At 44.3% G+C, this 21,304-nt stretch overlaps 1 protein-coding gene across 16 annotated transcripts in view; it reads right to left on the reverse strand.

Moving 5' to 3' along the window:
* MRTFB (myocardin related transcription factor B) overlaps positions 1–21,304 on the reverse strand; it is a 351,684-nt gene that overhangs the window by 277,867 nt on the left and 52,513 nt on the right. For 2 of the 16 annotated variants that reach the window (XM_078344715.1, XM_078344722.1), the window contains exon 4: positions 16,584–16,701. The exons of 13 other annotated variants lie outside the window; for them this stretch is intronic. The gene's annotated coding sequence lies outside the window, so the exon portion shown is untranslated. The remainder of the gene's footprint in view (positions 1–16,583; positions 16,702–21,304) is intronic. One more of the 16 variants, XM_078344716.1, reaches the window with a different exon arrangement.

Below are 21,304 nucleotides of genomic sequence, written 5' to 3' on the forward strand. Positions count from 1 at the left end.
GAAGTTTTGAACTTTGAACAACCCTCAGTTGGTGCATATTGTTTGTTTACACATTAAGACATGAACTGTTATATTACTAAATTATGTACATTACAAAAAAAGGAAAAGCTATATGGCATAGAGATTAATCCCACTTAATTGGAAATCAAACAGCGCAAGTTCAAATCCCAGCTCCACCAGGGACCCTGGGGAAAGTTACATAACTTCTCTGTGTCTTTGTTTCCTCATCTATAAAATTGAGATAATAATAGCACCTGTCTCATAATGCTGCTATAAAAATGCATGCAAAAGCAGACCCCGAGGCAGAGCAAATTGGCTTTTCTTATTAAAATCTATAAAGTACAAATGAAAATATAAAATTAAAAAACGGAGATAGAAGTTTTACACTTATTTCTTGCACCGCCTCTCAGGAGGCGCTGTATTTCATTTAACATTCCTCTTTTGATGAGTGTTTAGGTTGTCCCATTTTTGGTACTACGAAGAACGCAGCAATGGCCATCCTTCTTTGTGATGTCTTGGGTCTAACTGCCAATGCAACTCCTAGGCATTTTCTGAGAAGTGAAACTGCTGAGTCATGAGAAATGCCTGTTTTTAATTTTAATAGCTACTGCCAGGCTGCCCTCCACAGTGGCCATATCAATTTACATTGTCTGGGCATTTCTATTTCTCTACACCCACAGCAACACTTGATATTGTCAGACTTCAGCTACCCCTATCTGAGGAAGGGGAGAAGGGACCAGTAGGAAATATGCTGTCCAAAGGAGACATCAGCTGTAGCCGCAACATTTCAATGTGCTTATAAAATGTATGCTTGATGACTTCTGTAATGAAAAGTTAATCGTAAGCAACTCCCTTCAACATAATAGCTCTGATGACGCTCAGATCTAACAGGAAAATAGATACTGAGCAAATGTACAGACAAAAATTATGATTGCAAATGGTAAGAAGGGCTGTGAAGGACACCAACGGAATGCAGCACTGTGATTGCTGATAATAAGATGGATGATGGTGATGACAGCAGCTGCCACAATGTGCCAGGCACAGTTCTTTTTTTTTTTAGATGGAGTTTCACTCTGTCGCCCAGACTGGAGTGCAGTGGTGCGATCTTGAACCCATGAAATAGAGGTTGGCTCACTGCAACCTCTACCTGCTGGGTTCAAGTGATTCTCCTGCCTCAGCCTCCTGAGTAGCTGCGATTACAGGCATGCGCCACTATGCCCAGCTAATTTTTATATTTTTAGTAGAGACAGAGTTTCACCATGTGGCCAGGTTGGTCTTGAACTCCTTACCTCAGGTGATCTGCACGCCTCAGCATCCCAAAGTGCTGGGATTACAGGCATGAGCCACCGTGCTCAGCCCTTGCGCCAGGCACAGTTCTAAGTGCTTTGCATATTTCTTCACTCCTTGTAACAACTCTTTTGGGCAGATGTTGTTACTCTTTTCATTTTACAGATAATGAAACTGAAGCACAGAGCTTACAATGCCCAGGGCCACATAATAGAGGAATTAGGGTTTAAGCACAGGCAGTCAGGCTCTAGAGCCAGGATCTTACTTTGTCACCCAGGCTGGAGTACAGTGACACAATCATGGCTCACTATACCCTCGACCTCCTGGGATCAAACGATTCTCCCACCTCAGCCTCCTGAACAGCTGGGACTACAGGCATGGACCACTAATCCTGGATAATTATTTTTATTTTTATTTTTTGTAGAGACAGGGTCTTGCCTTATTGCCAAGATTGGTCTTGAACTCCTGGACTCAAGCAACCTCCTGCTTTGGCCTCCCAAAGTGCTGGGGTTATAGGTGTTAGCCACTGTGCCCAGCCCTGGAGCCCATATTTTAAACCACCTCTCCTGGTTAATAGCTGCTCCCTTTCCCAGAGAATTACTGAGGGTGGCAGAGGGGGAAAAAACACAACATAAGAGCGAATAAAAACATAAAATTAAAAAATAGAGATAGCAATGCTATATGTTAAAATACTGTGTAAGAACAGTATTAGGTGGGGCATGGAGGCTCACGCCTATCATCTCAGCACTTTGGGAGGCCAATGCAGGTGGATCACTTGAGGTCAGGACTCGAGATCAGTCTGGTGAACATGGTGAAACCTTGTCTCGACTAAAAATACAAAAATTAGCTGGGTATGGTGGCACACGCCTGTAGTCCCAGCTGCTCGGGAGGCTGAGGCAGGAGAACTGCTTGAACCCGGGAGGTGGAGGCTGCAGTGCAGTGAGCCGAGGTCATGCCACTGCACTCCAGCCTGGTGCCTGGTGATGGAACAAGATTCTGTCTCCAAAAAAACAAGAAAAAGAGAAAAGAAAAATTAGCTGGGCATGGTGGCAGGCACCTGTAATCCCAGCTACCTGGGAGGCTGAGGCAGGAGAAATGCTTGAACCCAGAAGGCAGAGGTTGTTGCAGTGAGCCGAGATTGTACCACTGCACTCCAGTCTGGGCAACAGAGAGAGACCCTATCTAAAAAAAAAAAAAAAAAAAAAAGAACAGTATTAGCAATGACTTTTATGTATCTGCTGAACTGATGAAATGCTTTTTGCATATACAATTATATTTAAGCTGAAACTATAAAATGGGATAATGACAGAGTTGTTAAATCCTGGCTCCTAGCTCCTCCACAGAGATAGGAATTGGAATTCGGGGATTTGCTCACAGTTAGAGTAAGTGTTGGAGAAAGGGTAAAAATCCTGTTATTTCACCTCCTTGTCTAGTGTGGTATGCAGGCTGGCTCCCAAACATATGCAGACCCTACTAGTCCTTGGAATCTGTAAGTGATGTTACACGGCAAAAGAGATTTTGCAGGTGTGATTAAAATTACAGACTTTAAAACAGGGAGATTATCCTGTTTTTTTTTTTTTTTTTTGGTGGTTCCAACATAATCATAGGAGCCTTTAAAAGCAGAGAACTTTCTCTGGCTGGAGTCAGAGAAATGTGGCAGAAGACATCAGCGAGTTCTACTTTTAGTTCCTTAAGGAATCTACCATTTGATCCTGCAATCCCACTACTGGGTATTTATCCAGAGGAAAAGAAGTGATTATATGAAAAAGATACCTGCATATGCGTGTTTATAACAGCACAATTTGCAACTGCAAAAATGTGGAACCAGCCCAAATGCCTTTCAATCAATGAGTGGATAAAGAAACTGTGGTATACATACGATGGAATACTACTCTGCCACAAAAAGGAATGAATTAATGGCATTTGCAGCAACTTGCATGGAATTGGAGACTATTATTTCAAGTGAAGTAACTCAGAGATGGAAAACCAAGCATTGTATGTTCTCACTCATAAGCAGGAGCTAAGTTATGAGGATGCGAAGGCATAACAATGATATAATGGACTTCCAGGACTCAGAGGGAAATGGCAGGAAGTGGGTGAGGGATAAAAGATTACAAATGTGGTGCAGTGTACTGCTTGGGGATAGGTGCACCAAAATCGCACAAATCACCACTAAAGAACTTACTCATGTAACCAAATACCACCTGCTCCCCAATCATCTATGGAAATAATTTTTTTTAAAAATAAGAAGTCAGGGAGATTCAAAGCACGAGAGGGATTTGTCCTGCTGCTGCAGGAGCAGACCACATGGGAGGCATGAGAAAGAATGCAGGCTGCCTCTACGAGCAAAGACCAGCCCCAGCAGGAACGAGGCACCTCAGTCCTACAACCACAAAGAACTGAATTCAACCAACAACCTAACTCACCCCCAGAGCTGGCCCTGCCAACAACCGATTTTATCCGTGCAAGACTCTAACGGCGGACACAGCCAAGCCATGTGCTACGCATGGGCTTCTGACCTCCTGAACTGTGACATAGCAAATGGATGTCATCCTAAGCTGGCATTGGTGCCACCATGCTACAAGTGATTGGCAGGACTTGGTCTAAAAATATCTCCTCCACTGACCTACCACATGGGCGGATATTCCTGCTTTCTGAGGCACACCTTAAAATTAAGGTGTTTTTGGCCGGGCATGGAGGCTCATGCCTGTAATCCCAACACTTTGGGAGGCCAAGGTGGACAGATCTCCTGAGATAAGGAGTTTGAGACCAGTCTGACCAACGTGGAGAAACCCCATCTCTACTAAAAATACAAAATTAGCCAGACATGGTGGCGCATGCCTGCAATCCCAGCTACTCTGGAGGCTGAGGCAGGGGAATCACTTGAACATGGGAGGTGGAGGTTGTGATGAGCTGAGATGGTGCCAATGCACTCCAGCCTGGGCAACAAGTGCGAAACTGTCTCAGATAAATAAATAAAATAAATAACTAAAAGAAATTCAGGTGTTTTCCTACAGAAAATCTTGTTGTTAAGTTCAGACACTGTCTGAGATGAGGCAATGCATTAACTGCCTATCAGTAATCACCACGCAACCAGAGGAGTTTCTCACCCTGAAATACCAAAGAGCCATGATTCAGTGCAGAGTCCAGAAGTTCTAAACAGAGGAAGATCCTGCCCTGAAAGGAAAGCTCCAGGTAGGAGACAGAAGTGGCAGGGCTTTGAGTAGCATACAAGGGTTAAGGGCTCATTGGTGACAGGAAGGAGAATGGTCCCCATTATAATTTCATCTGGAGCTACTACGGTCTTGCAGCCTCTTGTCTTACTGCCTTTACATCTGATGTTCTTCTGCCAATAATGCCTTTCCCTCAGTTCTTCTTGGGGTGACTCCTTCTCATCATGCAGGGTCAGCTCATCAGAAAGGACTTCCATGACCACCTGGCTAAAGTAATGTCCTTCTCCATGACCTCCTGCCACTCTCTCCAATGGTATTCACATTTTCTTTCTTTTTTTTTTTTTGAGATGGAGTTTCGCTCTTGACACCCAGGCTGGAGTGCAATGGCGTGATCTCGGCTCTCAGCAACCGCTGCCTCCCGGGTTCAAGCGATTCTCCAGCCTCAGATTCCTGAGTAGCTGGGATTACAGGTATGCACCACCGTGCCCGGCTAATTTTTGCATTTTTATTAGAGACGGGGTTTCTCCATGTTGGTCAGGCTGGTCTCGAACTCTCAAACTCAGGTGATCCACCCGCCCTGGCCTCCCAAAGTGTTGGGATTACAGGTGCGAGCCACTGCACCTGGCCCACATTTTCAGGTATTTATAATTTCTGTTTCAATTTGGCTATAAGCTTCAAGAATACTGGGACTTGGATTGTTTACTGAAACATCCCTAGACTGCAGCAATGGCTGAAACGCCATGGACAGTCAGCAAATATTTGCTGAGCAAATGGAAGACTACGCAACAAGGCAATGTTTGATAAATACAATAAAAACATAAAGGATGAAATTCTATTAGAGTGTAGAGAAGGATGGGAGAGGAGTCATTGAAAAGGTCAAGGATGCTTACATGCGAGGCAGAGTGTTTAACCCAGATGGGATTTGTTCCAGGGGAGGGGAAGTTAACAAGCAAAGGCAAGATCACTGGACAATGCAGGGGGTGCCCAGGCAGTGGGTGTCAATCCAGTTTGGCCAGAATGAGGGTTGCATAGATGGGGTGAATATACTGTGAAGCTCATGAAGCTTAAGCTGAAGGGTTTATCACACGCTTAGGTACTGCCAAGGCCCTCGTCTGGCCCTAACAAGGGTCTCACGTGGTATGTTTCTGTAACGTTTGCAAGAATAGGATAGTTTAACCGCACTCAGCTAAGACTGATGTTTCCTTCCATGACTTCCCTTCCATTTCTCCCATCTCCTGCTGTGTTGGGCAGCATTGGAATTTCTGCCAGTCATTTTTGGATCTATAATAACTGAAGGAATTTGAGTTGGGGATACATTTGGTTAGGTTCAGTGGGATGTATTTACACTGTTCAGTTACTCCCTTAGAGCTAAGTACCTGCTAGCTGGCTTAAGGTAGAAATGGTTTTCAGAAATATGCTTACCACTCACTGGGCCAGCTCACCTGGAATTAGGATGTGAAGACTGCACTGCAATCCTGGTCTCCGATAAAACAGACTTCAAACCATCAAAGATCAAAGAAGACAAAGAAGGACACTACATAATGGTAAAAGGATCAATGCACCAAGAAGAGCTAACGATCCTAAATATATACGCACCCAACACAGGAGCACCCAGATACATAAAGCAAGTTCTTAAGGACCTAAAACAAGATTCAGACTCCCACACAATAATAGTGGGAGACTTCAGCACTCCACTGTCAATATTAGACAGATCAACGAGACAGAAAATTAACAAGGACATCCAGGACTTGAACGCAGAGCTGGACCAAGCGGACCTAACAGACATCTGCAGAACGTTCCACCCTAAAACCACGGAATATACATCCTTTTCAGCACCACATCGCACTTACTCTAAAATTGACCACATAATTGGAGGTAAGTCACTCCTCAGCAAATGCAAAAGAACAGAAATCAGGCAGCCTGAATGTCCCCACGTATGCGGTTCATGGAAGGAGAAACAAGGTTTGAGATACACAGAACCAGAAGCTAATCTGTAGAAAATCACTGCAAAAATTTTCTATATGCAAAAACAACCTGATAGAGATTATGATGGCTAATTTTATGTGTCAACTTGACTGGGCTTCACAGCAAAAGAAGTGCAGGGATGGAGCCGTGCCCATGGAATTCACTGGTCTTACCATGTTCCTCACCATGCTGAAGCGGCTGGCTTCATAGAACATTGCAATGGTCCTTGGAAGACTCAGTTACAGCACCAGCTAAGCGGTAATACCTTGCAGGACTGGGGCAAGGTTCTCCAGAAGGCTGGATATGCTCTGAATTAGATCCAATATATGATGCTATTTCTCCCCTAGCCAGGATTCATGGATCCAGGAATCAAGGGGGTGGAAATGGAAGTGGCACCACTCACCATCACCCCTAGTGACCCACTAGCAAAATGTTTCCTGTTCTTGAGACTTGATGCTTTGCTGGCCTAGAGGTCTTAGTTGCAGAGGGAAGAAAGCTGCCAGCAGAAGACAAGACAATGATTTCATTGAGCTGGAAGTTAAGACTGCCACCGCACCACTGGGGCTTTTCATGCCTCTGAGTCAACAGCCTGAGAGAGAAGAAGGACGTAATAGCCAAGGATCAGTAATTGTGCAGAGCCAGGATGAAAAACTCAAATGCTCATAGGGGCCAGGCAATAAAGCAAGTAAGTGAAGGAGTTTGCAATGTTAAACTGATGGGTATGTTATTCACTTATATAAATAAATGCTTTCTTAAAAAAATACATGGCTTCTTTGGTCCAGTTTTCATCCTCATGGGTACAAGAATGATTTCTTGGCCTTAAGGGATATATGACTCTGAAAGGGCAATGATCCTGGACTGTGGATTCTCCGTGTTAGTGCTGGGGACAGGTGGGGACTGTGGTGAACCCAAGAATTACCCAGCTCCCGCTCATGATGCCAGGTGCAAGTGGGCCTGGTATTATCAGACCTGATGTAACAAGAGGGGCCATACAGCCTGATTTTCATGTGAACTCCTAATCTCTACACAGCATCAATGCATTTATTTATTTACTTTAAAAATAACATGTAGCCCAGAAAATATTTATCTATGAGTCAGATACAGAACCATGTTGGAGCTAGAATTAATGAGCTCAGTGAAAATAAACAATGAAACTAAAATCACAAAGAGGATGCTGATGAGCATGTGTGTATTTAATATATGCCAAGGACTGTTCTAAACGCCTTGCCGAAATGAACTCATGTAGACTTCGCTGCAACCCTATGAAATTAGGTATTATTATTCCCTTTTTTAAACTGTGGAAACTGAGGATCAGAGAGGCCCAAGAGCATGTAGCTAGAAGTAGCAAAGCCCGGATTTACAACAAGCAGTAGAGTTCCAGAACTTGGATTCTTCCAGAAAAGACCTCTAGATTCCACACTCAGGAACAGCGGTTATTATCTTAGGGATTGAGGGTGGGTTTCAGGAGGCACATGGAATCCTGGAATTCTATATATGTTTTTATGTGAATACAAGAGTGTGTTTTTCTTAGAAAGGAAGCTTTCATAAAGTTCTCAAAGGGAGGCCAAGTGCAGTGACCCATGCCTGTAATCCCAGCACTTTGGGAGGTCGAGGCAGGAGGATTGCTTGGGGCCTGGAGTTCAACTAACCTTGGCAACATAGCAAGACCCCATTTCTAAAAAAATTAGGCAGACATGGTGGCACATGCCTGTTGTCCCAGCTACTTGGGAGGCTGAGGCAGGAGGATCGCTTGAGCCCAGAAGTTTGAGGAGGTTGCAGTAAGCTGTGATCATGCAGTGAATTCCAGCCTGGGAGAAAGAGAGAGACCCTGTCTAAAAAAAAAAGCAATACATGCACACTCACACACACACACACACACACTCACACACACACAAATATATACATATATATGTGCTGTAGTCATTCAGTTCTCTTATGGTTGCAAGGGATACAAAACTCATGCCACAGAGATTTCACACAAACAAACACACTGTCTCCATCCATCTCTTGTTCCATTTTTTGTTGCAGACCATTCTCTAATTTTCTCTTCCTGCTGTTAAAAAGATTGCACCAGCTTTGGCCCAATATCAAGCTAAGTTCTATTTGAAAGGAATATGTTACATCTCAGAAATGTCTGCAAAAGTCTCCTTACATCTCATTGGCCCAAACTAAATGACAAACTCAGACTTAAACCAATTGCTTATGATCAAGGGAATGTGATGATCTAACTGGTCAATTCTGAATCACATGTTCAAATCTGGAGCCAATCAATACCATCCCAACCACATGGCCTAGAAATAGGTAAAGGTCCTTTAAGGGAGGTATGAAAGAGCCACAAATATACACCTTAGTTACTGGTGGAGGATTAACTACTATGCCTTGGAGAATCTGAATGGGACTTACCTAAATTAAGTCATGTTTAAAACCACTGCAAAAGCTGCAAGTTCCATATTATTATTTTTTTTTTTTCTGACTGGGAGGACCTTACCCCAGGGTCTTCTAGGAGTTATTGGTCAGATGGTGATTTGATTGCTGCTCTCTAAATAGAGCTTTCACATCCCAGATGACTCTTCTAACTTTCTGCAGAGCTCCCACATCTGTTCCTTCATTTTATCTAAATTTAACAGCACTCCTGTGAGTCAGAGAAGTGAAGTAACTCGCTTAAAGTCACACAGCTCAGCCAAATATCCTGCCTCCCAGCTTACAAACAGAGCAGTGGGTCCACCCATCTCAATCCTGGGGTACTGACAAGAAATAATTTGGGGAAGTTAGATAAGGTGGAGGCAGAAGTCCAGACAACTAAACATGAAGGATGATGAAGGTAAAAGATGAACCAGCCAGCCATGGTCTCTGGATGCATAAGCTCCAAGTGTGGAGGAGACCCGAACAGAAAAGCAGACTGTTCTCTGTGTTTATCTGTAAGCACAGGTAAGTACAGAGCCTTCTGGGAGAGCCCACTGATTTCGGTGGAAACAGCCTTCTTCAAGTGAAGACGGGAGGGAGTGAGCCTGCATCTTTAAGGATCACACAGTCCCATTTTAATTATTAACTTGCTGCATTATTAACTGACCAGCTGTGTGAGGCAGAAAACCAAGGGTCAGAACTCCAGGGCAAAGTTTCATTCCTGGTGCCGCCTCCAGTCCAGTGGTTCCCGACTCTTGTTGGGGCCCTTTCAGAACTTGATGAATGATAACAAAACTTCAGAAAAGTACACGATTTGTCTGCAATTTCAGGATTTGGCTAAGAATACAGTGGCAGGTATTTCCTGCCAGTGTCTTGTGGGGCTTCCCACATCAGGTCTCACGTGGCCCCAGGTCCCCTATATTTATTTATTTAGATTGTTTTTGAGACCGAGTCTCATTCTGTCTCTAGGCCAGAGTGCAGTGGCGAGATCTCGGCTCACTGCAACCTCTGCCTCCCGGGTTCAAGCAATTCTTCTGCCTCAGCCTCCTGAGTAGCTGGGACCACAGGCCTGGGCCACCATGCCCAGCTAATTTTTATATTTTTAGTAGAGATTGGGTTTTACCGTGTTGGCCAGGATGGTCTCGATTTCTTGACCTTGTGATCCACCCACCTCGACCTCCCAAAGTACTGAGATTACAGGCGTGAACCACTGCACCCAGCTCATCCCCTATATTTCTTGGTCTATTTCTGAGAAATGATAACTCCTAAAGGTGGATATAGGGAGAGGAGGAAAGGAAAGGGATGAGGAAGTAAGACGTAACAGCACAGGCCTGAATTATTTGGAGAAGAGAGAAACTTCTGTTTGCTGAATTGCCTTTCACTAGGTACTGGTCAAGCAGAACTCTAAGCAGTTGGTCCCGTGGATGAATGTGCATGCTTGCGTGCCTTGGTTCCCAACCCTCAGCCATGCAGAGACCGCCTCCCAGCCTTTTGTTTCATTTCACCTGCATTGTGACTGTTTTCCTTTAAAGCAATACACTTACACTTAAATTTCTTTTGAAGGGAAACTTTCTATTACTCCCAGAAACATAGACTTGTGAGTGTTACTTGAAAGGGATTAAACACTCAGAAAACAAAACAACAGTATTAACTCCTAGCTAGCCTTCATAACGGTCCTTCTCTAAGCCCAGAGATGCACTTTCTATTTAAACAACAAAGAAAGGCAGGGTGCGGGGAGTGTGGAGGTGCCGGGGGATGAGAATAGCAAGGAAAAGAGATGTTAGACACCGAACTGAGACTTTTTTTGCGGGTGGGAGGGAGTCTAGCTCTGTCCTCCAGGCTGGAGTGCAGTGGTACAATCTCAGCTCACTGCAATCTCTGCCTTCCTGATTCAAGTAATTCTCCCTGCCTCAGCCTCCCAAGTAGCTGGGATTACAGGTGCCCACCACTATGCCTGGCTATTTTTTTTTTTTTTTTTTTGCATTTTTAGAGAGATGGGATTTTTACCATGTTGGCCAAGCTGGTCTTGAACTCCTGACCTCAGGTGATCCAGCTGCCTTGGCCTGTCAAAGTGCTGGGGTTACAGGTATGAGCCACTGCACTCAGCTTTTTTTTTATTTTTAAGACAGAGTCTTACCATGTTGGAGTGCAATGGTGCGATCACAGCTCACTGTAGCCTCCACCTCCAGGGTTCAAGCAATTCTCCTGCCTCAGCCTCCCAAGTAACTGGGACTGTAGGCATGTGCCATCATGCCCAGCTAATTATTATTATTTTTTAAATTTGTAGCTGCAAGGTCTCACTATGTTGCCAAGGTTGGTTTCAAACTCCTGGCCTCCAGTGGTCCTCCCATCCCAGCCTCCCCAAAGTGTTGGGATTATAGGCGTGAGCCACTTCACCCAGCAATGAGACTCTTGATATTATCAGGACTGAAGTGACTGCAAGAAGATCGTCACTTTCTCACCAAATGCTTCACTCTTCCTTCATTCTCCACATAATGGGGAAAGACTGTGATTTATTTAACAAATATTTATTGAGTTGCCTACTAAGTGTTCTTGGCCTTAGGGGAGGGGAGGACATGGGGAATAGACATGGTCCTGCCCTTCTGGAGGGAATATTTTCATGGTGAAGACAAACAACTAAGCGAAAAATAAATTAATCTCAAATGGGGTTGAGTACTGCTTAAAAAACAAACAGGGGTTACAATAGTGAGTTGTGGAGGCGTGGGAGGTGCGAGGGTGGACTTCACATGCTGCAGGCAAGATCAGGAGGTAGTTTGGGCCTCCAGTGAGTGAGACCAGTGTTTCCAATAGAAACGTCATGTTCAGGGTCGGATTCTTAAGCAGTGGGAAAGCGGTTAGCAACTGTAACTTGATATCCTAGGCATAATCTGAAGGACACTACAGAGACCTCCTCTTTGCCCCTGATTCAATCAGAAAGCAAAGCAGATGTTAGTGTTAATAGTTTTCCAGTCCAGTGGCCAAGAGAAGACAAAATGTCATACATGTGGTTATATTTAAAGGCAAGATTACAATACATGTTCAACAAACGCTGGATGTTGCTGGAGCAAGGGATTGCATTTATAATCGCCGTTGATTAATCTAATTAACTGCAAAGGAAGACACCTATTTTCAAGTTCAGCCAAAACCATCCGAGTACACAGTACTTACAGTATTTTCCCCAATTCTTTCCTTGTAAGGTTGCAACCTGCCATGCTGTTTTTAAATGCCCAGGTCCTGGTGAGATAACATGAGGGTTTCCCTTTGCCATCTGGACCTGATTGCCATGGAGATAAAGGCTCAATACCCTTAAGAAGTTAGATTCTAAAATATAATAAATTGGTACCACTGCTTCTGATTGCAGTTGATCAATTTCTGGATAGAGACTATACAATCTATGGAGACACCTAACACTCTTAGAAGTCACTGCTCCATGCTGTGCCCCTCATCCCTGCCTGGGAGCTCCGTATCTCTACCTCCCACCTTACTAAGCAGTACCTCTGCCTTCACTCAGAGTGCTCAGGACGTGGGTGTAAGCCACTCAAAAAACAGTTCTTGAAATCTTAGGTTCAATACCGGCCTCCTAAGTCCCAGCGATTCCCAAAGGAGTGAGAGGTGGGAGGTGGCAAGGATGAAAGGCTGATTTTAGCTCTGCATTTGGGGCTCTTGAATCATCTTTGTTTGATGGGAAACTGGAAAGACTGGGGGAGGATAACGGATTAAGCGCATTCCATTGAAAAGAGCTCACTCGGATATCAGGAAAAAGCCAGATGATAAAACTAGATTTACAAATCACAGGCGGTTTGCCTCCTCATCCGCTGCAGGCTGAAAGCTCTAGGGTAATGACATTTTAGGCTCCCTGAGGCAGAGGGGTTAGAGTATGGGCTTTGCACTCAGACAGCCATGGGTTCAAATCCCAGCTCTACCATTTGCTGCATGTTAAACATGCATACATTGCTTAACCCCTTGAGCTTCAGTTTTCCCATCTGGGAAATGGGTATGACACCACCTGCTTCTCAGAGTTGTGCTGAGGATAAGAGATGATGCCTATGAAACTGTCAAGGTCAGTGCCTGCGCTATAGTTTGCACCTGCATTCAGTAAACAGTAAGTTCTTGCTGCCACCCTCATCGTCTCCAGATTTTCACTTTTCCCTCCCACTTTCCTCTGGAGACTGCCTGCACTCTAAGCCATCTCTATGATGTCATCTGACCCAGATCTTTTCAATTTTTCCTTAGACCAGATCTTTTTCAGGGGCAAGGCTGGGTGACAGCCATCAGTCCAAGCTGTGGCCAAGGAAAGTGCTCTATCCCTGTCCCATGGGAATCCCCAAGTGGGTTCCATGTAGCAATAACGAATGCTTGTGAGCATTCCTTGAGGAATAATAATGATAATTATTATTGAGACAGAGTCTCACTCTGTTGCCCAGGCTGGAATGCAGTGGCAAGATGTTGGCTCACTGCAACCTCCACCTCTCAGGTTCAAGCGATTCTTCTGCCTGAGCCTCCTGAGTAGCTGGGATTACAGGCACCCATCCACTACCACGTTCAGCCAATTTTTGTATTTTTAAGTAGACACAGGGTTTCACCATGTTGTTCAGTCTGACCTCAAGTGATCCGCCTGCCTCAGCCTCCCAAAAAGCTGGGATTACAGGTGTGACCCACCACACCTGGCGAGAATTATTTTATTTTGAATGGAATTCTGTGGTCATATTAACTTAAATACTTAGAGGTTCACAGTGCACATGCATAGTAAGGGTTCTGAGAAATTCTGAAGCAAATAAAGCCACTTAGCTTTGTTTATGCTAACTTTCCCACTTGATCTGACCTAGTCACACCCTAGGATCCATCCTCTTTCGTTGGAGTGCTTTCCTTTAAATCGTCTCAATTTATCTTCCCAAAGCCCTCTCACCCACTTTCACAGATGGGGAAATGGGGTTCAGAGAAGTGCAGTGACTTGCCCCTGCTGGCTCAGCTGGATAGCATCAGAACCAGCTGCTTTCTTCCCGAGTCCAAGGCTCTTTTCTCTACATCTCAAGAAACAGCTAAATATATCACGTTCTGGCTAAACCACAGAATCTGTCAATCACTGCCTGGGCTTGGGATGATGTCACCCAACAATTTCATTTTCCCAACAATGGGAAAACCAGAAAAGGGAAGTGATTTGTCCAAAAGTGACAGAAACAGAGGTGGCAGAGCCAGAACTGGCACCCAGCCTATTAACCCGCAGGCCAGGCCATCTTCACCTACACCTGATGCTCGCGTGTCTGGTTCAAACCCCTCAGTCATCTTCATTACATAAATAAAAAACAGCTTCCTAGGCCAGATGAGGTGGCTCACACCTGTAATCCCAGCACTTTGGGAGGCCAAAGTGGGTAGATCACCTGAGGTCAGGAGTTCGAGACCAGGCTGACCAACATGGCAAAACCCAATCTCTACTAAAAAAAAAAATCACAAAATTAGCTGGGCATGGCGGTGGGCGCCTATAATCCCAGCTACTCGGAGGCTGAGGCAGGAGAATCACTTGAACCCAAGAGGCGGAGGCTGCAGTGAGCCGAGATCATGCTATTCCACTCCAGTCTGGGCAGTAAGAGTGAAACTCTGTCTCAAAAAAAAAAAGAAAGAAAGAAAGAAAAGAAAAAACAGCTTCCTTCCCTCCCATACTAGAATACACTGTCCAATAGATCTTTGTGTGATAACAGAAATGTTCTATAGCTGTGCTATCCAGTATGGTAACCACTAACTACATGTGGCTATCGCTCTCTTGAGATGTATCTAGCCCAAATGAGGAAGTATATATAATTTTTTAAGATAGTGTTTCAGTCTTATTGCCCAGGCTGAAGTGCAATGACGTGATCTCGACTCACTTCAACCTCCATCTCACGGGTTCAAGCGATTCTGCTGCCTCAGCCTCCCAAGTAGCTGGGACTACAGGCGCAGGCCCCCACACCCAGCTAATTTTGTATTTTTAGTAGAGACAGGGTTTCTCCATGTTTGTCAGGCCAGGGTCAAACTCCTGACCTCAGTTGATCCGCCCGACTCAGCCTCCCAAAGTGTCGGGATTACAGATGTGAGCCACCATGCCCTGTTGGAAGTAAACTTTTAATGCTATTTAATTTCACGTAATGTACACTTGAATGGCCACATTCGGCTAATGCCTACCATATTGGACAGGGCAACTCTAGAGGTCAGAAATCAAGGCCAGGCATGGTGGCTCATGGCTGTAATCCCAGCATTTTGGGAGGCTGAGTGGGAGGATTGCCTGAGCCCAGGAGTTCGAGACCAACCTAGGCAACACAGGGAGACCTCATCTGTACAAAAACAGCTGGGCATGGTGGTATGGACCTATAATCCCAGCACTGTGGGAGGCTGAAGTGGGAGGATCACTTGAGCCCAGGAGTTTGAGACCAGCCTGGGCAACATGGCCAAACTCCGTCTCTATAACAAATTTAAAAACTAGCTGGGCATGGTAGCCTGGGCCAGTGGTCCCAGTTACTCAAGAAGCTGAGGCAGGAAGATTGCTCGACATTGAGGCTGCAGTGAGCCATGATCATGCCACCACACCCCAGCCTGGGTGACAGAACAAGACCCTGTCTCTAAGAAGAAAATAAATCATATCACATTGAGTCTACTGAGACCCACTCAGTATAATTATCATATGAGTAGAAGATCCTCATAAGAACTGTTGAGGCTAAACTGCCTGGGCCTCATTGGGGGCTAAACTCCCTTTCATCAGGGCATAACCTGAGATGTTTTTGTTCAAGTTACTTCTTCCTTCCCTGGCAGCATCCCACCCAGCTTCTAATCTAAGCTCAAACGCACCCTCCTTCAGGAAGATTTGCTGTTCTCGCTTGTCCCCACCAAGCAGAGTGAAGGGATTCTTCTTTGGAACTCCCACTCTCCCTTATTTATCTCCAGATGGATGAAAAAGGAAGAGGATTTCTGTTTTGCTAAAAGCCCTCTGGTGAGCAAGTGGATGAAAGAGGAGAGAGTGTGCCTGGGGCGGGGGTGGAACGGGGAGTTGTGTTGGGGCAAACGCTAGATAGCTTGAGAGACATAAAGAAGATGTAATCAGAGGAGAGGGGTGATATGTGATTTAACCTTCTCCCCTATCTGCCCTACAACGTCTTTAGTGAAAAGTTGACATTACAAACCACAGTGACACGTGGATAAAACTCCGTATGTTGGGGAAGAAGTGCAAATCATATGCTTCACAATAAGAACACTCAATATCCCAGGAATAGAAGGGAACTTCCTCACCCAGATAAAGGGCACCTGTGAAAAACGCAGCGCTAACGTCATGCTTAATCGTGAAAGACTGAAAGCCTTCCCCCTAAAATCAGGAATGAGAAAAGGATGTCTACTACTGCCACTGCTATTCAACATTGTTCTGGAAAATTCTAGGCAGAACAAGTAGGCAAGAGAAAAGAAGAGGTATCCAGAATGGAAAGGAAGAAGTAAAACAGTCTCTGTTTGACAGTTGCCATAATCTTGTACACAGAAGATGATGATGAATCTACCAAAAATACTATTTGAATGACTTAATGAGTTTAGTATGATTTCAGGATACAAGATTAATATGTAAAAAACAGTTGTGCCAGGCGCAGTGGCTCATGACTGTAATCCCAGCATGTGGGGAGGCTGAGATGAGCGGATCACGAGGTCAGGAGATCAGGACCATCCTGGCCAACAAGGTGAAACCCTGTCTCTCCTAAATATACAAAAAAAAAAAAAAAAAAAGCTGGTTGTGGTGGTACGCACCTGTGGTCCCAGCTACTTGGGAGCCTGAGTCAGGAGGATCACTTGAACCTGGGAGGCAGAGGTTGCAGTAAGCTGAGATTGTGCCGCTGCACTCCAGCCTGGGTAACAGAACAAGACTCTGTCTCAAAAAACAAACAAACAAACGAAACCCAGTTGTAGTTCTTCTATATGTTGACAAGGAGAAAACTGAGAATGAAATTAAGAAAAATTCATTTATAAGTGCATCAAAAAGAATAAAAATGGTGGCTATACATGGTGGCTCATGCCTGTAATCCCAGCACTGTGGGAGGCTGAGGCAGGAGGATCACTTGAGCCCAGGAGTTTGAGACCACCTGGGCAATATGGCAAGACCCCATCTCTACAAACATTTTTTAAAATTAGCCAGATGTAGTGGCCATGCCGGCAGTCCTAGTTACTCAGGAGGTTGAGGTGGGAGGATCACTTGAACTCAGGAATTTGAGGCTGCAGTGAGCTATCATCTGCACACTGTACTCCATCCAGCCTGTGTGTCAGATAAACCTTGTCTCTAAATGAAAATAATTAAATAAACAAATAAAAGAAAATGTTAAAAAGGAATGAAATACTTAGGAATACATTTAACCAAAGAAGTATGAGACTTTACACTGAACAACCATACAACCTTGTAGAAAGAAACTAAAGACCTAAATAAATGGAAAGACACCCTATGATTATAGATGGAAAGGTTTAATATTGTTAAGATGGCAAAGTTCAAATCGATCTACAGATTCAATGCCATCCTGTCAAAATACCAGCTAACTCCTTTGCAGAAATTAACAAACCAATCCTGAAATTCATACGGAAATTCAACAGAATCTGAACAGTTAATCCTTAAAAAGAACAAAGTCGGAGGGCTCATACTTCCTGAGTACCAAAACTTAGTACAAAGCTATAGTAATCAGACAGGATGGAATTGACATAAGGACGGACATGTAGCACTGGACTAGGCTTGACAGTCTAGAAATAAACCTTCACTTTTCTGATCAGCTGATTTTCTAAAAGGGAGCCAACACAATTCAGTTTTTAAAATGGTGGTAGGACAATGGAGTAGCTACATTCAAAAGACTGAAGTGAGACCGTTAACTCACACTGTAAACAAAAACCAATTCAAAATGGATCAAAGATCTAAAAACTAGAAAACTCTTGGAAGAAAACATAGGTCTTCACGACCTTGGATTAGTCAATGGATTCTCAGATATGACACCTAAAGCACAAGCAACAGCAACAACTGCAAAAGAAAAACTGGACTTTATTTTTTAAGAGATGGGTCTTGTTATGTTGCCCAGGCTGCACTTGAAATCCCAGGGTCAAGTGATCCTCCTACCACAGACTCCTGAGTAGCTACAAACGTATACTGCCATGCCCAGCTAAACTGGACTTTAACATGGAAAACTTTCGTGCTTCAAAGACATCAAGAAAGTGAAGACAACCCACAGAATGAGAGCAAATTTTCACAAATAGTATATTTGATAAGAGACTTGTACCTAGAATCATATGCTTCGCAATAAAAGAACGGCTGCCACTCAGTAATAAAGAGATGAATAACCCAATTAACAATAGCCAAAGGATCTGAATAGACATTTCTCCAAAGAAGATAAACAAATGGCTGACCAGGATATGAAAAGATGGTCAGCATCATTTGCCATCAGGGAAAAGCAAATCAAAACCATGATGAGGGCGCGGTGGCTCACGCCTGTAATCCCAGCACTTTGGGAAGCTGAGGCGGGTGGATCACGACGTCAAGAGATCGAGACCATCCTGGTCAACATGGTGAAACCCCATGTCTACTAAAAATACAAAGATTAGCTGGGCATGGTGGCGCGTGCCTGTAATCCCAGCTACTCAGAAGGCTGAGGCAGGAGAATTGCCTGAACCCAGGAGGCGGAGGTTGCAGTGAGCCGAGATCGCGCCATTGCACTCCAGCCTGGGTAACAAGAGAAATGCCGTCTCAAAAAAAAAAAAAAAAAAAAACCATGATGAGACACCACTTCACACCCACTAGGGTGGCTATAATAAAAAAGACAGATCATAATAACCATTGGCAAGGATGTAGTGAAATTCGAACCAGCATCACACATTGCTGGTGGGAATGTAAAGTAGCGCAGAGCTTTGAAAAACTGTTTGGCAGTTGCTCAAAAACTTAGAGTTACCATATGACTCAGCAACTTCCCTTATAGGTATATAGAAGAGAAATGAAAACATATGTCCACACAAAATCTTGTACATGAATGTTCACAGCCGTATTACTCATAATAGCCAAGAGCGGAAACCACCCAAATGGTCAACTGATAAATGAATAAATAAACCGCGCTGTATACAGATGATGAAACATTCTTTGTCAATCATGAAGAATTGATCCCTGCTGCGACATGGGTGAACCTCAAAACATTATGCTAAGTGAAGGGAGTCAGATTCTAAAGGTTCATGATTCCATTATAAATGGCATTCCATATGTGGAATTCCACATATGGAATGTCTAGAATAGGAACATTTCCTTTCTATAGAGACAGAGGAAATTAGTAGCTGCCAAGAGAGAATGGGGAGACTGGTGGGTGATGGCTACGAAGGTGGCCGTGTTTCTTTTTGGCGTAATGAAAATGGTCTGAAATTGATTGTAGTGATGGATGCACAACTCTGAATATACTGAAACCATTGACTTGTACATTTTAAATTGGTGACTTTTATGGTATATGAGTGACACCTCAGTAAAGCTGGTTTCTTTTCTTTCTTTAATAGACAATGTCTCACTCTGCTGCCCAGGCTGGAGTACAGTGGTGAAATGATTATAGCTTCCTATAGCCTTGAACTCTTGGGTTCAAGCAATCCTCCCACCTCAGCTTCCAAGTAGCTGAGATTATAGGCATGTGCCACCATGCCCAGCTAATTTTATTTATTCTTTATAGAGATGAGGACTTGCTATATTGCCCAGGTCAAACTTTTTGGCTCAAGTAATCCTCTTGCCTCGGCTTCCCAAAATGCTGGAATTAGAGGCATGAGCTACCATACTGACCAACAAAGCTTTTTTTAAAAAAAGCAAAAAAGAAACTTGCATATGGGTACATATAACATATTATTTATATGAAAATACTGAAATATGCAAACAATACTATTGTTTAATAACACATACAAGTGCAGAGAAGGCGTAAAGACACACATGTGAATTACAAAAGCACAAATTTGGGGTGGTAGATACAAGCCCAGCAGAGGATGTTTAGTTAGTGCATGAGGGAGACACAGGCTGCTTCAACTATAATTGTAACAGTTCCTTTTCCTTTTTTTTTTTTTTGGTGGGGGGGTCACAGCCTCACTCTGCTGCCCAGGCTGGAGCACAGTGAGTGGTGTGATCTTGGCTCACTGCAAGCTCTGCCTCCTGGGTTCAAGCGATTCTCATGCCTCAGCCTCCCAAGTAGCCAAGATTACAGGAATGTCCCACCACACCTGGCTAATTTTTTTTTTTGAGATGGAGTTTCCCTCTCGTCGCCCAGGCTGGAGTGCAGTGGCGCAATCTCAGCTCACTGCAACCTCTGCCTCCCGGGTTCAAGCAATTCTTCTGCCTCAGCCTCCCAAGTAGCTGGGATTACAGGCATGAGCCACTACGCCTGACTAATTTTTGTATTTTTAGTATAAATGAGGTTTCACCATGTTGGCCAGGCTGGTCTCAAACTTCTGATCTCAAAGGATCCACCAGCCTCAACCTCCCAAAGTGCTGGGATTATAGGCGTGAACCACCACACCCAGCCATAAAATTTCATTCTTAAGCTTTGCGGTGGAACATGGTATTATCTCACATAGCTTTTCTGCTTGCTTGAAATTCTTTGTGGACTAATTTCCCAGGCATTCTCCAATGCTGCAGAAACTGTACATGTATATCTGATGGATGAGTTGGGGGATTGGCTCAGGGAGGCTCTGGACTAGAAGAGCCGGTCCCTTTCAGGCTCCCCACACTCAATAAACATTTCCTGTGTTGAATCCAGCAATCTCTGGGAACATCTCCAGAGCATTTTTTTCTTATAGTTGGTGTTCTGCAGAAAATAGTCTGGGCTTTACAACCATCCAGACAGCTCTGGTTTGAGTCCCCACTCTGGCCTTGTTACCAACATGGCCTCTTGCCAATTACTTAATGCCTCTGGGCTTTACTTTCCCATCTGCTAAATGGGAATAATACCACTTACTCCTCGAAGCTGGTGATGATGGAACGCAGAAGCCCTTGCAAGGTGCCTGGTTTCCCCAACCTGATGAGGACGAGGCTCTCGTGTCAGCTCCACTCACCTCTCTGCTGAATCTTTTGGGATGATGCAGGTTGTACTGGACCCTACACTCCTTTGCACAGTGTGTGACTGGCCATCAATCAATATTCCTTGAGTAGAGCTGACTTTAAGAACCTAAACTTCCGGTCCAGGTTGGCTCCCACCTGTAATCCCAGCACTTTGGGAGGCTGAGGTGGGCAGATCATGAGGTCAGGAGTTCGAGACCAGCCTGACCAACTTGGTGAAACACTATCTCTACTAAAAAGTACAAAAATTAGCTGGGCATGGTGGCGTGCCCGTGTAATCCCAGCTACTCAGGAGGCTGAGGTAGGAGAATTGCTTGAACCCGGGAGGTGGAGGGTGCAGTGAGCCAAGATCGTGCCTCTGCACTCCAGCCTGGGTAACAACAGCAAGACTCTGTCTCAAGAAACAAAACAAAACAAAAAAACCCTCAAC

The sequence above is a fragment of the Callithrix jacchus genome, chromosome 12 (assembly GCF_049354715.1).
Source record: "Callithrix jacchus isolate 240 chromosome 12, calJac240_pri, whole genome shotgun sequence".
NCBI lineage: Eukaryota > Metazoa > Chordata > Mammalia > Primates > Cebidae > Callithrix > Callithrix jacchus.